At 48.5% G+C, this 21,760-nt stretch overlaps 1 protein-coding gene across 1 annotated transcript in view; it reads right to left on the reverse strand.

Annotated features, from left to right (window-relative positions):
• Positions 1-21,760, reverse strand: part of LOC144806474 (uncharacterized) — an 87,516-nt gene that overhangs the window by 4,516 nt on the left and 61,240 nt on the right. The gene's annotated exons all lie outside the window — the stretch shown is intronic.

Consider the following 21,760-nt stretch of genomic DNA (forward strand, 5'->3'; position numbering starts at 1 on the left):
GCTGCAGAGTTGTACACTTAGCATTAGATCGCCACCTGGTGGTGGGCTCGGATGATTGCATGTTGTTGTCATCTTGTTAGAAGTCTTTGTAGTCACGAGATAGGTGACTCCTTCCTTGGACGATAGTGACTATGGGCATTGGCTCCATCCTTAGATTGTTTTTCGCCATGATGGGAAATGATGGAGTTAGTAGAAGTAAAGAAAAAAGATGTCCATGCGTGTGCATCTAAGTAAGATAAAACTGGAACAGATACAGGTCCCGGAAAGGCGGGAGGGCGTGTACAACTCTGCAGCTCTACATGCCAAGAACAGATGCATACTGGTAAGTAGCATTTTCTGTCCGAGGCATATGAGCTGCAGATTGTACACTTAGCATCGATTGTGCAGCACTGTCCCCCCTAGCGGTGGTCACCTGTATCTGTTGCAGTAGTTTGTAAGAGAGTTTTAAGGACAGCTTGGCCTACTGCAGCTTGCTGCTTGGCTTGCACATCAACACAGTAGTCTTAGTGAAGGTGTGTGTTGTAGACCATGTTGCAGCCTTGCATATGTCCTCTAGGGGGAAGTTTCCTAAGAAAGCCATAGAGGCTCCTAGTTTGCGTGTTGAGTGCGCTCTAGGAGGAACTGTTAATGTACGTTTTGCGTTTTGATAGCATATTTGTATACATTTTACAATCCACCTGGCAATCCCACCTTTAGAGATTGGGTTGCCTTTATAAGGTGGAAAGAAAGACACAAATAGTTGTTTTGTTTTTCGAAAAGACTAGTCCTATCTATATAGTAGAGAAGAACTCTTTAAACATCTCATGTGTGTGGAGCCCTTTCTGCTACAGAGTTTGGGTTTTGGAAAACACAGGTAATTCTACAGATTGGTTTAAATGAAAAGGAGTTCTGACATTTGGAAGGAATTTTGGATTAGTTCTTAAACCACTTTGTTACGATGTAGTTGTAAAAATGGTTCTTGTATTGTAAATGCTTGTATTTCACTTACTCTTCTAAGAGAGGTGATAGCAATAAGAAAAGCTGTTTTCCACGTGAGGAATTGCAGTTCACATTTATGTAAAGGCTCAAAAGGGGGTCCCATGAGTCTTGTAAGAACAACGTTTAGGTTCCATACTGGAGAAGGTGGCAAACTGGGAGGGATGATTCTTTTTAATCCTTCCATAATGCTTTAATTGCAGGCACTCTGAAAAGAGACAGATGTTGTCTGTTTTGTAAATATGCTGCAATTGCTGCAAGGTGTAGGCATATGGATGAATATACTAAGTTACACCTTTGTAAATGTAAAAGGTAACAAATAATATTCTGGATGGAGACATCCAAGGGATCAATGTGGTTATTGTTGAATAAATTGCGAATCTCTTCTCTAGGAGAGTGGGGTCTGCAATCCTATGGTCACCCCAGATTTTTGCTTTTTGCTTCACTGGTTTACGACTTTCCCTGGCTGTGGGCCTGCTAATCAGACCCACAGCCTAGCTGTTCTCTCTCTAAATTGACAACCATGTACCTTAGGTGCATTTACCAATTGGTACTGGGCCACCTTATCAGTCCCTGTACAGTATACCTTAGGTATCAAGGGCATAAGTGTACCCAGGGCCTACTAGGGGCTGAAGCATGTATTATGCCACCCCTGGCTGGCCAACTAAACAGACACAACTGGCTGCACGACAGCTGGGGCAAGGTGGTGTAATCACCCTTTGCTTTAGATATAGTTACCTATAACTAAACCTAAAATGGACACATATATTCCTATCAGTCACTCCTATGGAAGGCCTTATCAATCCTGAAGGCAGAGTGCTTGGAATTATGTGAGATGGTGCTCTGGCATGAGCTGAGCCCGTTTGCAGCTTGCAGAAACAAGTCCTAATAGCTGTTCCATGATAACGCTATACCATATACTCTTAAGTGCATTATAATCCTCGCGGTTAAATGCCAACTCTGGTATAACATTATCAAGACATGTCGAGTGAGGTGTCATACGATTTGGAATACTACCCCCTCGCCAATTCTGGCGACGGGGGTAGCATTTTTATTTTTATTTTTATTTTTTTATTTTTTTTATATGCTTATAAAGCGCCAGAATAGACCCCCGAAGGGGTATCTCCACGCTATTGCTGCAAAAGGAGTATTATATTATATAGCGGTGTGTCCAATGGTGATGTTTTGGGCAAGAAAGGCTATTGGTTAATGGGAAACAAGTGTGTTTTTAGGGTTTTCCAAAAGATCAGGTGACTGGTAAGAGATCTTAGTTTGGGGGGCAAAGAGTTCCAGAGTACTGGTCCAGCATATGCCAGCGCACGGCCACCTTGCCTGGTCTTCTTTACTCTGGGTACCTGCAGAAGCTGCTGGTTACTGGAGCGCAAAGAGCGCTCAGGGATATAGGGCTGGAAAATTTCCGTCAGATATTTGGGGCCCTCCCCTATCATGCTCTTGTGAATAGTACATAGAGTTTTAAACTGGACTCGTTTCCTCACTGGGAGCCAGTGGAGTCTGGCCAGTAGGGGACAGGAGGGAGTCCTTGGTGGAGCGTTCAGGACAATCCTTGCTGCTGTATTTTGGATTACCTGCAGTTTCTTAAGTTGTTCCTCATTTGCTCCAAGGAGCAAACCGTTGCAGTAATCCACCCTGCTGATGACAAGAGCCTGTACAAGCATTTTCCTATGATGGTCCGGCAAGTAGGGGAAGACTCGTCTTAACATCCCAATAGCCCGAAAACAGGTACCGGCAACCTGATTTACATGATCTTTAAAAGTGAGTTGCTGATCAAGTAACACTCCCAGGTTCCTAACCGTGCTCTTGGGAATGGGGAAGGGCCTAGTTCTTGGGGCCACCAGTCAGATGACCAGTGTGTTGCCGCTTGGCCAAACAACATGACCTCGGTTTTCCCTACGTTACACTGCAGACAGTTTGATGACATCCATTCTACAATGGCTCTCATACCATCTGCAAAAGATCTTATTATTGCAGGTGTAAGATTTTTGAAGGGAGAAAGGAGTTGGGTGTCGTCAGCATACGACACCGGGGTGAACCCGAAAGACCTTGCTAAGTTGGCTAGGGGGGCCACATACACGTTGAAAAGTGTGGGGCTTAAACAAGAGCCTTGTGGCACTCCCTTATTGAGCTCCCTGTGAATGGATTTGTGGGAGCCCAGCCTAACTTCCTGGGATCGGCCAGACAAAAAGCTCTCCACCCACTCCAGAGCCCCTCCTTCCACGCCTACCTCCCTTAGGCAGTTGAGAAGCACCATGTGAGACACCGTATCAAAAGCGGCGGAAAGGTCCAACAGCACCAGAATCATAGAGCTACCGTCATCCAGTGCCATCTTGATGTTGTTGGTCACTGTTTGAAGGGCTGATTCTGTGCTGTGGTTAGGCCTGAACCCAGATTGTGAATAGTCCAGGCCTTCCGTCGCTTCAAGATGTTGGGAAAGATAGGTGTTCACGTGCCTCTCCGCGATCTTGCCTAAATAGGGTAGGAGAGAGATAGGTCGTAAGTTGGAGAGGTCTGTCCATGGGGATGATGCTTTTTTTCTTATCGGGTTCACCACTGCCTTTTTCCAGTCTGCTGGGACCTGGCCTTTCATAAGGGAGGTATTGATCACTTCCAATATGTGGGGTCCCAGAAGAGAGACCATAGGGCCAACCATTTTGGCAGGAATGAGGTCATTAGGGGACCCTGATTTAATATGGCTGCAGAGGGAGAGGAGCTCTGTATTGTCAATCGGAGGAAAGGATATCAGAGGGGGTTTTTTATATATTGCCGGGATCTGAGGAGGACAATTGTTAGTCTTGTTAGTGACATTATTAGCTGCTACTATTCTTTCGTGGATAATATTTATTTTATCCTCAAAGAATAGAGAGACTTTATCGCATAAATCCTGCGAGAAGTCATCGGAGCTCTCACACGCAGTTGGTTTGATAAAATTCTTCAGAATATTGAAGAGCTCCTTGGAGCAATTGCCCGCTTCTACTATCTGTTGTGATAGGTGTTGTTTCCTAGCTAACTTTATGTTTTTATAATACTCTGATTGGGCATCTAGGAAAGCTGCTCGGCTATTCTCGGTTTTCCTTTTCCTCCATGCCTTCTCAGCTCGTCTGCATTTTTGTTTTCCTGCTCTCAACTCATTGGTATACCAGCTTTCTTGCTTAGACGCAGGATACTGCTTGTGCCGTTTAAGAGGAGCTAAGATGTCAATGGCTTGCTTGATGGAGTCATTGAGCTTAGCTATGGCCATATCTGCTGTGTCTGTTTCCTGAAAATCAGGACTTATCCAAACTTCCTGGACTTTGTTGGCAGTAACTTTGTGCCATTGTTGTCGCCAGGTGGGGGGGAGAGGAGCAATTTTAGCAGGTCTTGTTGGAGTTAGTAATAAAAATTCTAACATAGAGTGATCTGTCCATGATATTTCTTTTGCCGGAGAGCAGATTACTTTGGCACAGTTGCAGAAAAGTAGATCAAGCATGTGTCCTCCTTTATGAGTGGATCCATGGTTTTGTAGTTCTAGACCCAAATTCGAGAGGTCTGTGATCAGAGCTGTGGATTCAGACAGTGTTGGGCGATCTACGTGCGTGTTAAAATCACCTAAAAGAAGAAAATCTTCTTTAGATTTAAGATGAGGGGCTAAGATTTCTTGGAGGGTGAGTGCAAAATTGGGGTTTGGTCCCGGGGGCCGGTAAACCAAAGCACCTTTCCAAGTAATGTGGTTGGTTAAAAAGATTTTAAAAATCATAATCTCTAACTGTGAGTATAAATGTTGTTCTGTAATAGTGATTTTTATGTGGTCCTTATATATAATTGCCAGGCCACCTCCTGTTTTAATTTCTCTATCCAGATGTTTGATCTTATACCCGGATGGAATCCCCATTGCTATGGCTGTGATTGGATGGGGTTTTAACCATGTTTCAACAAGAAAACAAATATCCGGCTGAGTAGAGTAAATTAAATCCCAAACCTGATGTTGATGCTTGGGTAATGATCGCACATTTAGAAGGAAACTCTTCAAGCCCTGTGGGAGGGTATTACGGTCGGAAAGAAGAATGCTATTTTTAGACCCTTCTAGAGGGACACGACATGTATGTAACTGAGAACCCCGGTTAAAGTTAACTCGAGCCTTGGCATCACAAAATGGATGCTGCCACCACAGACACAAGTCTGACCTCCTGCTGCTGGGAGTCCTTCCAGCGAGGGCGGCTTGGACAAAGGGTTTCCTGCCTTGGGAGGTGCTCGCACCACCCCAGACAGGATTTTGTGTATTGGGTAGGGTAGGCTTGAAAGGAATGAGACATGCCCGGGGCACACAAGGTGTCCTGTGCATACACCGGTTCCAACCAGTTGCTGGGGCATCCCTGCCCCAGCTCTGGCGGGAAGCCGGACAAAGGATAGGGGGTGTAGCCAACCCCCTTCCTGGTCCCACCCAGGGGAGGGACCTAGTCAGTAGTGCAGCCCCCTTTAGCAGGATAAAGGTAGGAGCTGGTCCCATTCCAAATCAGATTATCCTGAACTATTAAACAAGAAGAAACTCTGGCCCTTCGACGTTCTGCTCCACAGAAGACTGAAGAATCTCCCTTGTGGACAAGGAGTGTCCACCCTGCAAAAGCAGGCACCATCAAGTGTCCAGCGGCTTCCCTTTGTCGTCTTCCCTCGAGGATCCAGACTTCAGAGCCCGACGAGACCCGGATTCCCAGACCTCTCCGACCTCAACCCACATCTGCAGCAAAGCTGAGACCCGTGGGTGCGACGAGACACGTGGGACCGGCCATCTTGGAAGAAACTGCACTTCGCTTCCAGCATGACTCCCAAGGTAAACTCGACCAAGTGCTTTGGGGACTGAGAAGCCCCAACCCCGAGCAGCCCCTGCACCGAAGATCAGCCCTCCAGCATCCACGAGATCTGCGTGGGGCCCTTCTGCTTGGTTCCTGCTCGACGCGTTTTCTGGTCACTTGCCGGCTGGCTAGTGGCCTCCTAGATGACGAACTTTGAAATCTTTGCTGCTGGTCTGGTTGCTCCATACTGGCCCTTGCTCCCTTCCAAAAGAGGGGCACCCCGGACTCTCCTAATCCGCACCAGACGCTTTCTTCACTCACCGCGTGGGTTGCCTTTGCCAAGGCCTGTTGACACCGATTCCGGATCCAACACCGCCGACAGCGAGAGTCTGCGTGGGGACAGCTCGTGCCTCCATCCTGGTCGTCGAAGACACCTCCTGGTCCCCGTGGCTGCAGAGTCAAGCGTCCACCCTTCACCTGATCGCGACGACGACATCTGGTTCCTTCCTGGTTCCACTCCAGTCACTGGCTAGTGACTGTGAACATTGTCCCCTCTGCTTTCAGGTCTCCTTCTTCAACAATCCACCCTTGGATTGCACCGGACATCTTCCTCCTGGTCGCCTGCAGCATCTTTTCTTTCAGGCTCCATAGACTTCAACGCAAGAACCCGACACGACTTCGCACCTATGCACCCGCAGCCCGTGGGTGAGGTAACGAGAGCATTTCGGTGCTCAAGGGTAGTTTAACTGTCCAAGTGTCCAGTTCCACAGTCGTTTTTGTCCTACCTAGTCAGGATTGTCCGTACTCACATTTTTCTTGAACTGTACTGTCCAGAGACGTTGTTACGCATCTCGCATGTGAGTTCACACTCTGCAAACGCGTTCCGTGGGCCTCCTATTACCTACCTAGTGTTAGTGTAGCGTGGTCCCAACGATCCTATAGCCTCTGGACAGCTCCATTCGAACTATCGACTTTGACATTCCACTTACTTAGTATATGGTTTGTCGTGCCCCTAGGGCACCATTGTAATTTTGTGCAACTTTAAGTATTTTTCGTAAGAGATTGTCATGTGCTTAGCCCTCTGACCTCATAAAGAGTTCAGAGGTGTTTGTTATTAGTAAATATATCGTTTATTTTCATAACAACCTGTGTGGTGTCCTTTCATCTGGTATTCAAGGGGTTATATTGTGGTAAAACAGCTGGCTTCACATGCCAAAAGAGTTTAGCCTAAGACTGCTTTGTCCATGCTACCATTAGGATAGCTGGTCTATAAGGTTGACTTACAACCAATCACCATAAGGGTTGTTTGGACTGATACAAGGTGATCACTAGAACTAGTGAGCATCATATATCAGGCCAACTTCTCACATTGGTGTGCAGCGGTTGGGATTTGAGCTTACTGTTGTTTTTACCACGTATAATCTTGAAATATCATTTGAAAGATCAGATAAGGTACTATAGGTACATATAACAAGCTTAGAAATACTCTGAGTTCTACTGAACCAGCTGTTGTATTAGAAAGGGCCTAGCACACCCTGACTACAACTCTTAGCAAGGGATCAGTAGGAAAACCCATAGTGTAGGTAAGTGCATCACTTGCACCACACTAGAAAGCATGTCTACCCATGGAGAGTCTTCAGAGACTCCCCTAGTGGTTAGTGACCCTCCACAGGTTCTTTCCAGATATGCAGCTCTCAGTTTCCAGGAGATGAGACAATTGTGTACCTCCAGGAAATTGAAACGGGGTTCTAACCCTACCACTCCTTTTCTGTTAGGTCTCTTAGAGACATATGATGCCAGAAAGGCTGCTAACCCAGACCTCTCTAATCCAGATAGGAGCATGCCCCCCTTAGAAGGTACACTTGGTGATCCAGACCTCCCTGAAACAGAGAATGTAGAGGAGGAGGAGGAAGAAGAGGACACCTCTGGGGATGAGGCAGACAAAGGTCCGGAGTTAGTCAGCAGACTTACAAGGGCCAACTTAGACCTACGTAGGGAAGGATCTGCGGGACCCCCAGTACTGACCCTGAGCAGGCCTAACTTTGGAGTTAGGAGAGATAGATCTCATTCTAGGGACTCCAATAGATCTGTGCACTCTCATGCATCTGCTCAGAGGAGAATGACTTCCCCTCAGAGGAGAGAGCATGAAGCAAGGATGAGACAGGCTAATCTGAGGATCCAGAGGGAAGAACTTGCCCTTGCCAAAGAGAAGCTTGCCTTTGCTAGAGAGCAACAGTTGAGTGGGGTAGTCCCCACTGGTGGCAGCAATATCCCTAAGGATAAAGACAGGAGTTTTGATAATAGACACCTGAGTAAAGTAGTGCCCCCCTATAAGACAGGGGATGACATCCACAAGTGGATGACTGCTTTGGAGAGGGCCTGCAAAGTACAGCAGGTACCCCAGAGTCAGTGGGCAGCTATATTGTGGCTCTCCTTTGAAGGTAAAGGTAGAGACAAGCTCCTCACTGTTAGAGATGAGGATGCTAATGATTACCAAGTCTTGAAACTTGCACTGATTGATGGGTTTGGCTTAACCACTGAACAATACAGGTTAATGTTCAGTGATACCCAGAAAACTCAGGCTCAAGATTGGACTGACTTTGTGGATTGTGCCACTAAGGCTCTGGAGGGCTGGTTACTGGGAAGTAAAGTTACTGATTACACAGGATTGTATAATCTAATTATGAGAGAGCAAATCTTAAATAATTGTCAGAACCAGTTGCTGCATCAGCACTTGATTGACTCAGATCTGACCTCTCCCCAAGAATTGGGAAAGAAGTCAGACAGATGGGTCAGGACAAGGGTCAAGCAGCAGAACCAGAACCAGGGTGGTGGCCAGAAGAAAGCAGACCAGAAGAGTAATGAGAATAAGCAAAATGACCAGAAGTCTTCAATAGGGCCCCAACAACCTAAGGAGGGTGGGTCCCAAAATTCCCAAAAGAAGAAGAATGATGGTCCTAAGAAACCATGGTGCCAATACTGTAAAAGTAAGACTCACTGGTTTAGTGAGTGCACCAAGAAAGGCCAAACTCCTACCACTACTGTCCTTAAGACACCTGCACCCCCTAGTATAGTTAGTAGTGGTAGTGTACCTCCCAAGGCTATAGTTGGGTTAACCCTGGGAACTGAGGTGGGTTCTGACTTAGTTAGAATTCCTACTCAGGCAGTTCTTGTTTGTACTTGGGACATGGATATGACCCCTACTGTAAGTCCTAGTACTCTGGGCAAATACAGACAAACGCCTTTAATCAATGGAAAGATGGCTCAGGCCTACAGGGACACATGTGCCAGTGTTACTATGGTGACACCAACATTTGTGAACCCTGACCAGATCATGCTAGGTTCAGACTACCTAGTGACCAATGCTAGCAATGTCACTACCAATCACAGTATGGCAGTTGTTAATTTCTCCGGGGGAGGGGTAACTGACCTCAAAAGGGTTGTAGTTAGTTCAGACCTCCCAGTAGATTGTCTTTTGGGCAATGATTTGGAATCCTCACTGTGGTCAGATGTGGAGTACAGGACTCATGTAGAAATGCTAGGTCTCTCCTCACATGTCCTTGCTGAGACTAGGTCACAGGCCAGGAAATGCCCAGCTGAACTAGTGCTGGATCCTGGAAGAATGGACCAGACACTACCCAAGAGAAAGAGCAGTAGGGGTAAGGTTGACCCTTCCCCCCTGCCTCAGGTTGAGGATCAGCCCTCTCAGGAGGCTGACCCCAAGACCCCAGAAGGAACTGTCCTAGAAGAGCTTGAACCTGAACAGGTTGAGTTTCTTGGGACAGGGGACCTTCCAGGGCAGACTTGAGGCAGGCACAGTTAGACTGTTCCTCTCTTGAACCCCTCAGACAGCAGGCTGCTGCTGAGGCTGCAGGGAATGCTACAGGTGCCCATAAGGTATATTGGGACGATGGACTCCTATACTCTGAGGCAAGAGACCCCAAGCCTGGTGCTACCAGGAGGCTGGTCATCCCCTTGTCTCTTAGAGGTTTCCTTCTCACCGTAGCCCATGACATTCCCCTTGCAGGTCACTTAGGCCAGAACAAGACTTGGGACAGGCTTGCCCCACACTTTCACTGGCCTCACATGTCTGAGGACACCAAAGAGTTTTGTCGCTCATGTGTCACCTGCCAAGCCAGTGGCAAATCAGGTGGCACAACAAAGGCCCCCCCTTATACCACTACCTGTGGTGGGGGTACCCTTTGAAAGAGTGGGGATAGACATTGTTGGACCAATGGACCCCCCAACAGCATCTGGGCACAGATTTATACTGGTGGTAGTGGATCATGCCACCAGGTATCTAGAAGCTATTCCCCTTAGGACCACTACAGCTCCTGTTGTGACCAGGGCCCTGCTTGGAGCTTTCTCCAGGGTAGGGTTTCCTAAGGAGGTTGTCTCTGACAGAGGTGCAAACTTCATGTCAGGATACTTGACTGCTATGTGGAAGGAGTGTGGTGCAAATTACAAATTTACCACACCCTATCACCCACAGTGCAATGGGCTTGTTGAAAGATTTAACAAGACCCTCAAAGGGATGATAAAAGGGTTACCTGAAAAGCTTAGGCGAAGATGGGACATCCTTTTACCCTGCCTTCTGTTTACTTACAGAGAGGTCCCACAGAAGGGGGTTGGTTACAGCCCTTTTGAGCTTTTGTTTGGACATCCTGTAAGAGGACCCCTATGTCTTGTGAAGGAAGGATGGGAGTTACCTCTCAAAAAGCCTAAGCTTGACATAGTGGACTATGTACTTGGTCTCCGCTCCAGGATGGAAGAGTACATGGAGAAGGCATCTAAAAACTTTGAGGCCAGCCAAGAACTTCAAAAAGCTTGGCATGACCAAAAGGCTGTCCTAACTGTTTACCATGCAGGACAGAAGGTGTGGGTGTTGAAGCCAGTGGCCCCAGCAGCTCTCCAAGACAAATGATCTGGGCCCCATACCATCATTGAGCAAAAGGGAGAAGTCACCTACTTGGTGGACATGGGAACTCCCAGGAGCCCTCACAGAGTACTTCATGTGAATAGGCTCAAAGCATTTGTTGACAGGGAGGACATGGGCTTGCTCATGGCCACAGATGAGGGGCCGGAGGAAGAGAGTGACCCTCTCCCAAACCTGCTCACTCAGAACCCTGATGATGGGTCAGTAGATGGTGTAGTCTTTTCTGACAGCCTCTCTGAGCATCAACAAGGGGATTGTAGACAGGTTCTTCAATCCTTCAGACAAATGTTTTCTCTGACCCCCAGTCAGACAAACTGGTGCACACATGAGGTGGACACTGGAGACAGTCTGCCTATAAAGAGTAAAATCTACAGGCAACCTGACCACGTCAGGGACTGCATAAAAACAGAAGTACAAAAGATGTTGGAGATGGGAGTCATTGAACCCTCAGAGAGCCCTTGGGCTAGTCCTGTAGTTCTAGTACAAAAGACTCACACCCAGGATGGTAAGAGAGAGATGAGGTTTTGTGTAGACTACAGGGGTCTCAATGCTGTCACTAAGACAGATGCCCACCCAATAACTAGGGCAGATGAACTGATAGACAAGTTGGCTTCTGCAACTTTCTTAAGTACATTTGACCTAACAGCTGGTTATTGGCAGATCAGGTTAGCTGAGGATGCCAAGGCCAAGACAGCATTTTCTACCCCAGGAGGTCATTACCAATTTGTGGTGATGCCCTTTGGTTTAAAAAATGCCCCTGCCACTTTTCAAAGGTTGGTGAACCAAGTTCTCACTGGGTTGGATGACTTTTGTGCAGCATATCTAGATGATATTGCTGTCTTTAGCTCCACCTGGGAGGATCACCTGATCCACCTGAGGAAAGTTTTGGAGGCCCTGCAAAAGGCAGGCCTCACTATCAAGGCTACTAAGTGCCAGATAGGGCAGAGTCAGGTTGTGTACCTGGGCCACCTTGTGGGTGGAGGCCAGGTTCAACCATTGGAGAGCAAGATACAGGCCATAAAGGACTGGGCTCCTCCAACCACCCAGACACAGGTCAGAGCTTTCTTGGGCCTGTCTGGTTACTATAGGAAGTTTGTCAAAAATTATGGGTCCATTGTGACACCACTTAATGACCTGACAAGCAAGAAAATGCCAAAGAAAGTTCAGTGGACAGTTAGCTGTCAAAAGGCATTTGATGACCTAAAGCAGGCCATGTGTACTGTACCTATTCTCAAGAGTCCTGACTACTCCAAAACCTTCATTGTCCAAACAGATGCATCTGAGTTGGGTGTGGGAGCTGTTCTTTCTCAACTGAATATTGATGGTCATTACCAGCCCATTGCTTTTATAAGCAGAAGGCTGGCCCCTAGAGAGAAACGTTGGTCAGCTATAGAGAGGGAGGCCTTTGCTGTGGTTTGGGCCCTGAAGAAGTTGAGGCCCTACTTGTTTGGAACTCACTTCAAGATTCAGACCGACCATAAGCCCCTCTTATGGCTAAATCAGATGAAGGGTGAAAACCCCAAACTTCTTGGTGGTCCATTTCCCTACAGGGGATGGACTTTACAGTGGAGCACAGACCAGGGACTGACCATGGCAATGCAGATGGTCTCTCCAGGTATTTCCACTTAGAACAGGAAGACTCACCTGGTCAAGGTTAGTTTAATGTCCCTAAGTTTGGGGGGAGGGGGGGGTTATGTAGGAGAGTGGGGTCTGCAATCCTATGGTCACCCCAGATTTTTGCTTCACTGGTTTACGACTTTCCCTGGCTGTGGGCCTGCTAATCAGACCCACAGCCTAGCTGTTCTCTCTCTAAATTGACAACCATGTACCTTAGGTGCATTTACCAATTGGTACTGGGCCACCTTACCAGTCCCTGTACAGTATACCTTAGGTATCCAGGGCATAAGTGTACCCAGGGCCTACCTGGGGCTGAAGCATGTATTATGCCACCCCTGGCTGGCCAACTAAACAGACACAACTGGCTGCACGACAGCTGGGGCAAGGTGGTGTAATCACCCTTTGCTTTAGATATAGTTACCTATATCTAAACCTAAAAGGGACACATATATTCCTATCAGTCACTCCTATGGAAGGCCGTATCAATCCTGAAGGCAGAGTGCTTGGAATTATGTGAGATGGTGCTCTGGCATGAGCTGAGCCCGTTTGCAGCTTGCGGAAACAAGTCCTTATAGCTGTTCCATGATAACGCTATACCATATACTATTAAGTGCATTATAATCCTCGCGGTTAAATGCCAACTCTGGTATAACTTTATCAAAACATGTCTAGTGAGGTGTCATACGATTTGGAATACTACCCCCTCGCCAACTCTGGCGACGGGGGTAGCATTCCACCCTTCTAGAGGGACACGACATGTATGTAATGAGAACCCCGGTTAAAGTTAACTCGAGCCTTGGCATCACAAAATGGATGCTGCCACCACAGACACAAGTCTGACCTCCTGCTGCTGGGAGTCCTTCCAGCGAGGGCGGCTTGGACAAAGGGTTTCCTGCCTTGGGAGGTGCTAGCACCACCCCAGACAGGATTTTGTGTATTGGGTAGGGTAGGCTTGAAAGGAATGAGACATGCCCGGGGCACACAAGGTGTCCTGTGCATATACCGGTTCCAACCAGTTGCAGGGGCATCCCTGCCCCAGCTCTGGAGGGAAGCCGGACAAAGGATAGAGGGTGTAGCCACCCCCCTTCCTGGTCCCACCCAGGGGAGGGACCTAGTCAGTAGTGCAGCCCCCTTTAGCAGGATAAAGGTAGGAGCTGGTCCCATTCCAAATCAGATTATCCTGAACTATTCAACAAGAAGAAACTCTGGCCCTTCGACGTTCTGGTCCACAGAAGACTGAAGAATCTCCCTTGTGGACAAGGAGTGTCCACCCTGCACAAGCAGGCACCATCAAGCGTCCAGCAGCTTCCCTTTGTCGTCTTCCCTCGAGGATCCAGACTTCAGAGCCCGACGAGACCCGGATTCCCAGACCTCTCCGACCTCAACCCACATCTGCAGCAAAGCTGAGACCCGTGGGTGCGACGAGACACGTGGGACCTGCCATCTTGGAAGAAACTGCACTTCGCTTCCAGCACGACTCCCGAGGTAAACTCGACCAAGTGCATTGGGGACTGAGAAGCCCCAACCCCGAGCAGCCCCTGCACCAAAGATCAGCCCTCCAGCATCCACGAGATCTGCGTGGGGCCCTTCTGCTTGGTTCCTGCTCGACGCGTTGTCTGGTCACTTTCCGGCTGGCTAGTGGCCTCCTAGACTACGAACTTTGAAATATTTGCTGCTGGTCTGGTTGCTCCAGACTGGCCCTTGCTCCCTTCCAAAAGAGGGGCACCCCGGACTCTCCTAGTCTGCACCAGACGCTTTCTTCACTCACCGCGTGGGTTACCTTTGCCAAGGCCTGTTGATGCCGATTCCGGATCCAACACCGCCGACAGCGAGAGCCTGCATGGGACAGCTCGTGCCTCCATCCTGGTCGTCAAAGACACCTCCTGGTTCCCGTGGCTGCAGAGTCAAGCGTCCACCCTTCACCTGATCGCGACAACGACATCTGGTTCCTTCCTGGTTCCACTCCAGTCACTGGCTAGTGACTGTGAACATTGTCCCCTCTGCTTTCAGGTCTCCTTCTTCAACAATCCACCCTTGGATTGCACCGGACATCTTCCTCCTGGTCGCCTGCAGCATCTTTTCTTTCAGGCTCCATAGACTTCAACGCGAGAACCCGACACGACTTCGCACCTATGCACCCGCAGCCCGTGGGTGAGGTAACGAGAGCATTTCGGTGCTCAAGGGTAGTTTAACTGTCCAAGTGTCCAGTTCCACAGTCGTTTTTGTCCTACCTAGTCAGGATTGTCCGTACTCACCTTTTTCTTGAACTGTACTGTCCATAGAAGTTGTTACGCATCTCGCGTGTGAGTTCACACTCTGCACACGCGTTCCGTGGGCCTCCTATTACCTACCTAGTGTTAGTGTAGCGTGGTCCCAACGATCCTACAGCCTCTGGACAGCTCCATTCGAACTATCGACTTTCACATTCCACTTACTTAGTATATGGTTTGTCGTGCCCCTAGGGCACCATTGTAATTTTGTGCAACTTTAAGTATTTTTCGTAAGAGATTGTCATGTGCTTAGCCCTATGACCTCATAAAGAGTTCAGAGGTGTTGGTTATTAATAAATATATTGTTTATTTTCATAACAACCTGTGTGGTGTCCTTTCATCTGGTATTCAAGGGGTTATATTGTGGTAAAACAGCTGGCTTCACATGCCACAAGAGTTTAGCCTAAGACTGCTTTGTCCATGCTACCATTAGGATAGCTGGTCTATAAGGTTGACTTACAACCAATCACTATAAGGGTTGTTTGGACTGATACAAGGTGATCACTAGAACTAGTGAGCATCATATATCAGGCCTACTTCTCACATCTTCCATTTAGCAGCATAACAATCTCAGGTAGTAGGTGTCCTGGCCTCTTTAATAATGTTCATACAGTCTGGTGGTAGGTTAAGATAACCAAACTCTAAGACTTCAGGAGCCAGATCGCCAGATTCAGTTAATTTGGGTCTGGATGTCGGATGTCTCCATGGTTCTGCGTTAGCAGGAATGGAGTTAGTCGTAGCTTTTGGTGTGGAACTAGAGATAGTTCTAGCAGTGTGGTAAACCATGGTTGGGTGCCCATGTGGGAGCTACTAGGATTAGTTGAGAGACTGTTGTCTGAGCTTGCGTACTACTAATGGTATTAGTGGTATTGGCGGAAACGCGTATGCAAATCTTCCTGACCAGTTCATCCATATCGCATTGCCCTTGGACAGCGGGTGTGGAAAATTGGCGGCGAAGGTTAGGCATTTTGCGTTTTCGTGTGTGGCGAACAGATCTATGTCTGGATGACCCAGCTTGTGAAAAAATGGTTGAAGAACCTGCGGATGTAGTTCCCATTCATGAATTTGTTGTGTCTGCCGACTCAACAGATCTGCTATCTGATTGTGAACTCCTGGAAGGTGATCTGCCAACAGATATATGTTCTGTGGAATGACCCATCTCCAAATGATCTGTGCGAGCTGGGACAGTTGTAGCATGTGAACAGCAGCTATATACAATGATATGTGCTGGGAAAATGGTTCGCTTCTGTTTGTCGACGACGTTTTGACCTTAAAAACAATGTGGAGTCTCTTCAGGACTATTGATGAAGGGACATCTAAATGAAGAATAGAGGGTTTACTCACATGAGGACCCGTCCGGGTACTATGATTGTGAGAAAAGAAGCAAAGAAGAATGTTGCAACTACTGATAATTGGACAATGTGCTGTTTATAATCAAATACAAGTTTCACCGAGGTTCTTACCTCAATGTGAGGACAGGCTGTCAATCCAATAGGGTATGTAGGTAGGCCAGAGGGGCTCAATTAATTTTACGTCACAGCCGTAGCGTTGTAAAATCCCTTTGTGGATTAACAGCGACAGTGCACTGGGAGTTTCTCTGGCAATTCAAATAATAATGATATAGAGGTCAGTATGCTAAAAGAAGGGTGGCTCACTGGTTAGAGGAGGCAGACCTGGAAGCAGAGGTCAGCCTGGGACCAGGGTTCAATTCCCGGCTCGGCGGGGTCTTGAGTCCTAAAATGTCCATGGACTCGACAATTCTCGCTCCAGTGCCTACTCGATTCACGGGTTCACACTCTGCGACTCTGGGCAATAGCTTGCTTAATCTCCACAACGGCCCCTCGCGGTGGGATGCCTGGCTTTCACCTTGCGGATACCCTGCCGGGGTTATCTCACAGGGGAATACCAGGACGGGTTCCCTAAGCAAGCGCTTAGAAACCGCTTGGTGATTTGCGCTATATAAATTCCTGTACATTTACAAGGGCTGAGGGCAAGGGCTAAGCGGCCTGGATGTGCCATTACTTACCTAGGTAGAAGATTAGAAAAGCGGGACAGTGCCCTGCGTGTAGATTCAGAAAAAGCAGCGTCAGTCAGCTTGATCGGGTACAATGACAAAGATTCTCATCCAGAGAGGATTGTTATATACAAGGTTTCCTGCTATTTTTGCCAAGGGAAACCGGCAGACCTAGCTAAGGAAAACTGCTGCACCAAGCAATCCGGGGCTACGGTTCCGTGGTCAGTAAAGAGTAAAAGAAGACCTCAGAGGGAGGTGAAGAACTAGAAGGTTTGGCAACATTGTGGTGTTGCTGCGCTAATGACAATGGTGAATTATGTTAATAGGTGGAAATTAAGGCACAATATCATTAATGGGCAATAAATAGGGAAGAAAAGGTAAAATCACATATATATTTTATATATTTACAAAAATCCGAATTTCGCCGGTATTTGTAATATGCAATCACGCATGCTGAACATTGTATGCGTGCAGACATTTCACAGTTGTAATTCTTAGTTAGTGAACACGTATTTCATGAGAGTAGATCTAATATATACAGTTCAAATGTCACTGCAATAATGAATTAAATAAAGCTGTTGGAGCAAGCATAGTCGGGTGTCAGATGACATACAGGTGTATTCAGGCCACAATTGTTATATCACAGACAGTTGGTTAGCAAAGGGTAGTGACATATCCTCTCCATTCCTCAGCAGAATTAAGCCCTTCATTTATTAAATTAACCTTGTCTATCCAGTGGCATTCATTCCGTTGGAGTATTTGAAGGATGTCACCTCCTCTTTCTGGAAGAGTGGCAATCTCAATTTCTTGCCACTTTATTTCATCAGCAGTATGACCTGTTACATTGTAATGAGACTCAAGTGGTGCGTTTTCAAATGATCTGCGTATACGGCTGCGATGTTGGCCAATGCGAGCCTTGATCGGTTGCTGTGTTTGTCCAATATAGGGGAGGCCACATGGACACCATATGCAATAAACAACATTCTTTGTATTGCAGTTAGAGAATGATTGTAAATCGTGTTTTACACTACCATGTTCAAATGTGTTGGTATTGAACGTGAAATTGCAGGAAATACAGTTGCCACATTTGTGGTGTCCCTTCATTTTGGGTAGGCCCCATGTTATGTTATGTTATGTTATTTATATTTTTAAAGCGCGCTGATACCCCAGCAAAGGGGCGTCCAGGCGCTCAGACAGGTACTGTAACATAACAGGCAGAATAAAACAAGCATTTACAATGCAACGGTTTCGCCTTTGGAAATGTTAAAGCTATTTGCAATGTAAATGACAATGGCAATTATTTATCTGTTTTCAAAACCAACACATAAATACAAATGTTGTCATTTACAATGCCAATAACTCAAACTTTTCCAAAGGCGAAACCGTTGCATTGTAAATGCTTGTTATTAATTGTTGGTACTAGCACCCAATTCAGTGTAACTCGCGGAATTAAAGAAATTGTATTTATCTCAGGGAAACTGGGATAATAATAATATTAAATTCAAGCTATTTTCTGCAGTTTAATTTGTGAAAGATGGGATTGCGCTCAAAGTTATTGTGTTTTATCTTTTTAATTTAGTATTGAAATATATAATCTGTCCTCTCTATTTAAGGGGGCATTGTGGACAAGGGTTTATTAAAATCTCTCTGACTCGAGCAAATGATTTTTTAGCAAAAATGGGTGTTGTATATTCAGCACTGGCTCCACAACTTAATATAGGCCTGGTGCAAAAATCCTTCTGTAATAATGACTGCGGCGCAAATAGCGGTTGCCCAATTCCGATCTATACAAGCAGTAGAAATTGGTGCAAACTGCTTTTGCTCCGAGTGTTCGGTTACTGTAACACCCCGCTCGGGGGTGGCGGTCTCCGGCGTCCCTTGGATCGGTCTCTGGCTGCAGCCCGAGGTACCTCTGCCACAGCGTGCACATGAGGATACAGTCTAGGCTAGTGGAGAGGGTGCTTCGCGCGCCTGTAACAGGTCGAGGGTCGTGCGCGGCCACGACTGGGATTCTAGCAGGTCAGTGCATGAGTGGTGTTTTATTTGTAATGATATTTCATTCTCCGCGCAGCCCAGCGCTCGAGTGTCAGCATCGACCGCCCTGTGTTCGGTTGCTCTCTTCGCCCCACCCCGCCGGATGCCCGCTCTCGGAGCTGGCTTCTCGGTTAAATACGAGCAAAGTGGTGTTCATAATAAAAGGGGATGGGGCGAAAGGCATGCCCACATTTTCTAACCGATAAGCGACCCTTTGTGAAAAGTCACGCTACTCTGTTTTTGGCAGCGAAAAAAAATGTGAGAGGGAGCAGATTGGTGCAAATTGCCTAAGTGAAGCACGCTCGCTTACACAAGTGGGTGTGCACGGAGGGCTCGTGTGTTGTGGCTCTGACACAAGAACGTGGCTCTCAAAAAGAGAGCTGTGCTAGAGTTTCGCGCGAGTGGCCATGTGTGCATGTATTCGTGGGTGTTGTCAGTGTCTGAGTGTGTCTGTGTATTTGGGTGAATATATTTGCCAACGTTTAGGATTGCCTGTATCTGTGTGTGTGTGTGTCTGTGCAGGTGGGGTCAGTGTCTGTGACGTGTGTGCGTGCCTGTGCCAACGTGTTTGGATGTACGTGTGTTTACGTGTCTGTTTGTAGGTAAATGCCACTGTCTGTGACGTGTGCGCGCGCCTGTGCCAACGTGTTTGGATGTGTGTGTGTGTGTGTGTGTGTAGGTGGATGTCACTGCCGGTGAAATATGTATGCCTGTGTGTTTATAGGACTGCGTGGGTGATATCAGTGGAGTGGGTGCTTGTGTGTAGTGACTGGGTGTACGCGCCTGTGGGTTGCAGGGGTGCCCACCGTGCCCACAGCCGAGGATTCCACAGTGCAGAAGTTTGGTTTCTCCGGTTGAAGATGCCCATCTGGGTGTATTCCGAGTACCTCACACTCTGTATCTCACCTCACACATTGCATGGGGCACCTATCGCGCCCCAGCCCCCCTCCAGTGACCCACATCCACGCAGACCTGGGTAGCTGGGTTCGGGGTGCCCCAGTACCTCTCACTGAAGGGCGCAGTGCGCCTATCCCGGGGTGAATACCCGGATACTGACCGCAGGGTGATAACGCTGCCTGCCTCGCAGGGTGAAGCGCGGATTTATGAGCAGGCGGAGTCCACCCTTCGGGAGAGACGTCTCTCGCGAGCACGGCTTGGGAGCTCACCCTTTCTTCCTGGGTTCTGAGCTGCTGCAGCTTCACCGACTGGTCTTGTAGGGAAGGAAATCTAAAAACCCTCTCTGAGCCCCTCTTACCCTGCTACTCTGCTGGGACCTTTCAGACCCCTCCCACACACACCCAGAAGCAACCACATTCAGCCCCGCAGTCTATGGAGCTGCTCCACTCTGCCCTGGAGGGGAGGGGAGGGAGGGGCAGGCTCGGGCTGGCCCATAGGGCAACCAGGCAACGCCGGGTGAGCTGACCTGACAGATCCGAGTGTGGGCCTGTATTCTGGCAGTTTGTAGACCTGTTAATGCTCTGCTGGGTCAGCTCACTGTTCATTGATCTAATATGAAAACAAGCATTCCCTGCAGCAAGCTCACGCTCATACCTTGCAAAACACGTTTACAAGTGTCTTTAAATGCTCAAAACTGACCAATGTGTAAACATGGGCCGCTTTTCATATATCTAAATCGCTAATGGAGCCACTTGTATTTTGATGCCTGGGCCTACTTTCTCTCCCATTCCGACACTGGCAGGGAAGGGATGTCTGTAGTGCAGTAGTTACTCCAGTCTGTGCTGCCGATGGTCTGGGTGGGAGGCATGTCTGTATCTACCCCACTCTGCCCTGCAGAGAGCCTGGGATGAGAGGTGGTGCCTGCGTCTGCCCCACTCTGCCCTGCAGAGAGCCTGGGATGAGAGGTGGTGCCTTCGTCTGCCCCACTCTGCCCTGCAGAGAGCCTAGGATGAGAGGTGGTGCCTGCGTCTACCCCACTCTGCCCTGCAGAGAGCCTGAGATGAGAGGTGGTGCCTTCGTCTGTCCCACTCTGCCCTGCAGAGAGCCTGGGATGAGAGGTGGTGCCTTCGTCTGCCCCACTCTGCCCTGCAGAGAGCCTGGGATGAGAGGTGGTGCCTTCGTCTGTCCCACTCTGCCCTGCGGAGGGCCTGGGAGGAGAGGTGGTGCCTTCGTCTGCCCCACTCTGCCCTGCAGAGAGCCTGGGATGAGAGGTGGTGCCTTCGTCTGTCCCACTCTGCCCTGCGGAGGGCCTGGGATGAGAGGTGGTGCCTGCGTCTGCCCCACTCTACCCTGCAAAGGATCTGGGGTGGAAGAGAGTGTCTTTATCTGCCAGTTTGCCCTGCAGAGGGCCTGGAGTGGGAAGCAGTGCCTATATGTATATACTAATACATACATCATTCGGCCCTGCTTGAGGGCCGTGGGAGCAGGAAGTGCCCATATCTAATCCCCTCTGCCATGAGGGTGGCAGAAAGTAGTTACAGTTACTCCGCTCTACCCTGTCGAGAATTGGGTGGCAGAATAAGCCTTCTCTACCACAGTCTGCCCTGCCGAGGATCAGAGTTGGTGGGGGGACCTATGCCTACTCCACACTGCCCTGTTGAGGGTCTGGGTGGCAGAAGGTGCCAACATATATACCCCATTCTGCCCCGGCGCCTCTGTCACCTCATCTTGTCCGCTGGGGGACTGCCGATATTTACATCCTGCCCCGCCAGGGGTCCGGAGGGGGCCTAGTCCTACAGCCACGTCACGGCGACCTGCGACGGTCCCCGGTGGGGAGTGGTGTCCCGCGGTCGCTTCCTGCGTCTGCCAGCGGTGTACAGCATCTCATCAGGACCCCCACAGACCCTTGCAACGTTCATCACTTCCGCCTGGAGCCCTTAGAGGAGCCGCCGTCGCTGCTGTCTCAGCTTGATGGAACTGAAATTACGCCAAACTACCCGATATACCAAACACATGTGCACAACACACAACAATCCCACTTAAAAGGGGTAGAGAGGAGTCATTCAGATAAACTAATGCGAACACTCACCAGCCTCTCCCAGGTCAAGAGCTCCGTCCCTCACGTCTGAGGTGTGACTTTCTTCCCCCCGGGCTGCGGGGGCGGGCACTTCCGGCCGGCCGCGCTGGGATTGGCCGGCCGGCCAACCACTTCCGGGTCGCTGCGGGCAGCGCA

The sequence above is a fragment of the Lissotriton helveticus genome (genome assembly GCF_964261635.1).
Source record: "Lissotriton helveticus chromosome 1_1 unlocalized genomic scaffold, aLisHel1.1 SUPER_1_unloc_78, whole genome shotgun sequence".
NCBI lineage: Eukaryota > Metazoa > Chordata > Amphibia > Caudata > Salamandridae > Lissotriton > Lissotriton helveticus.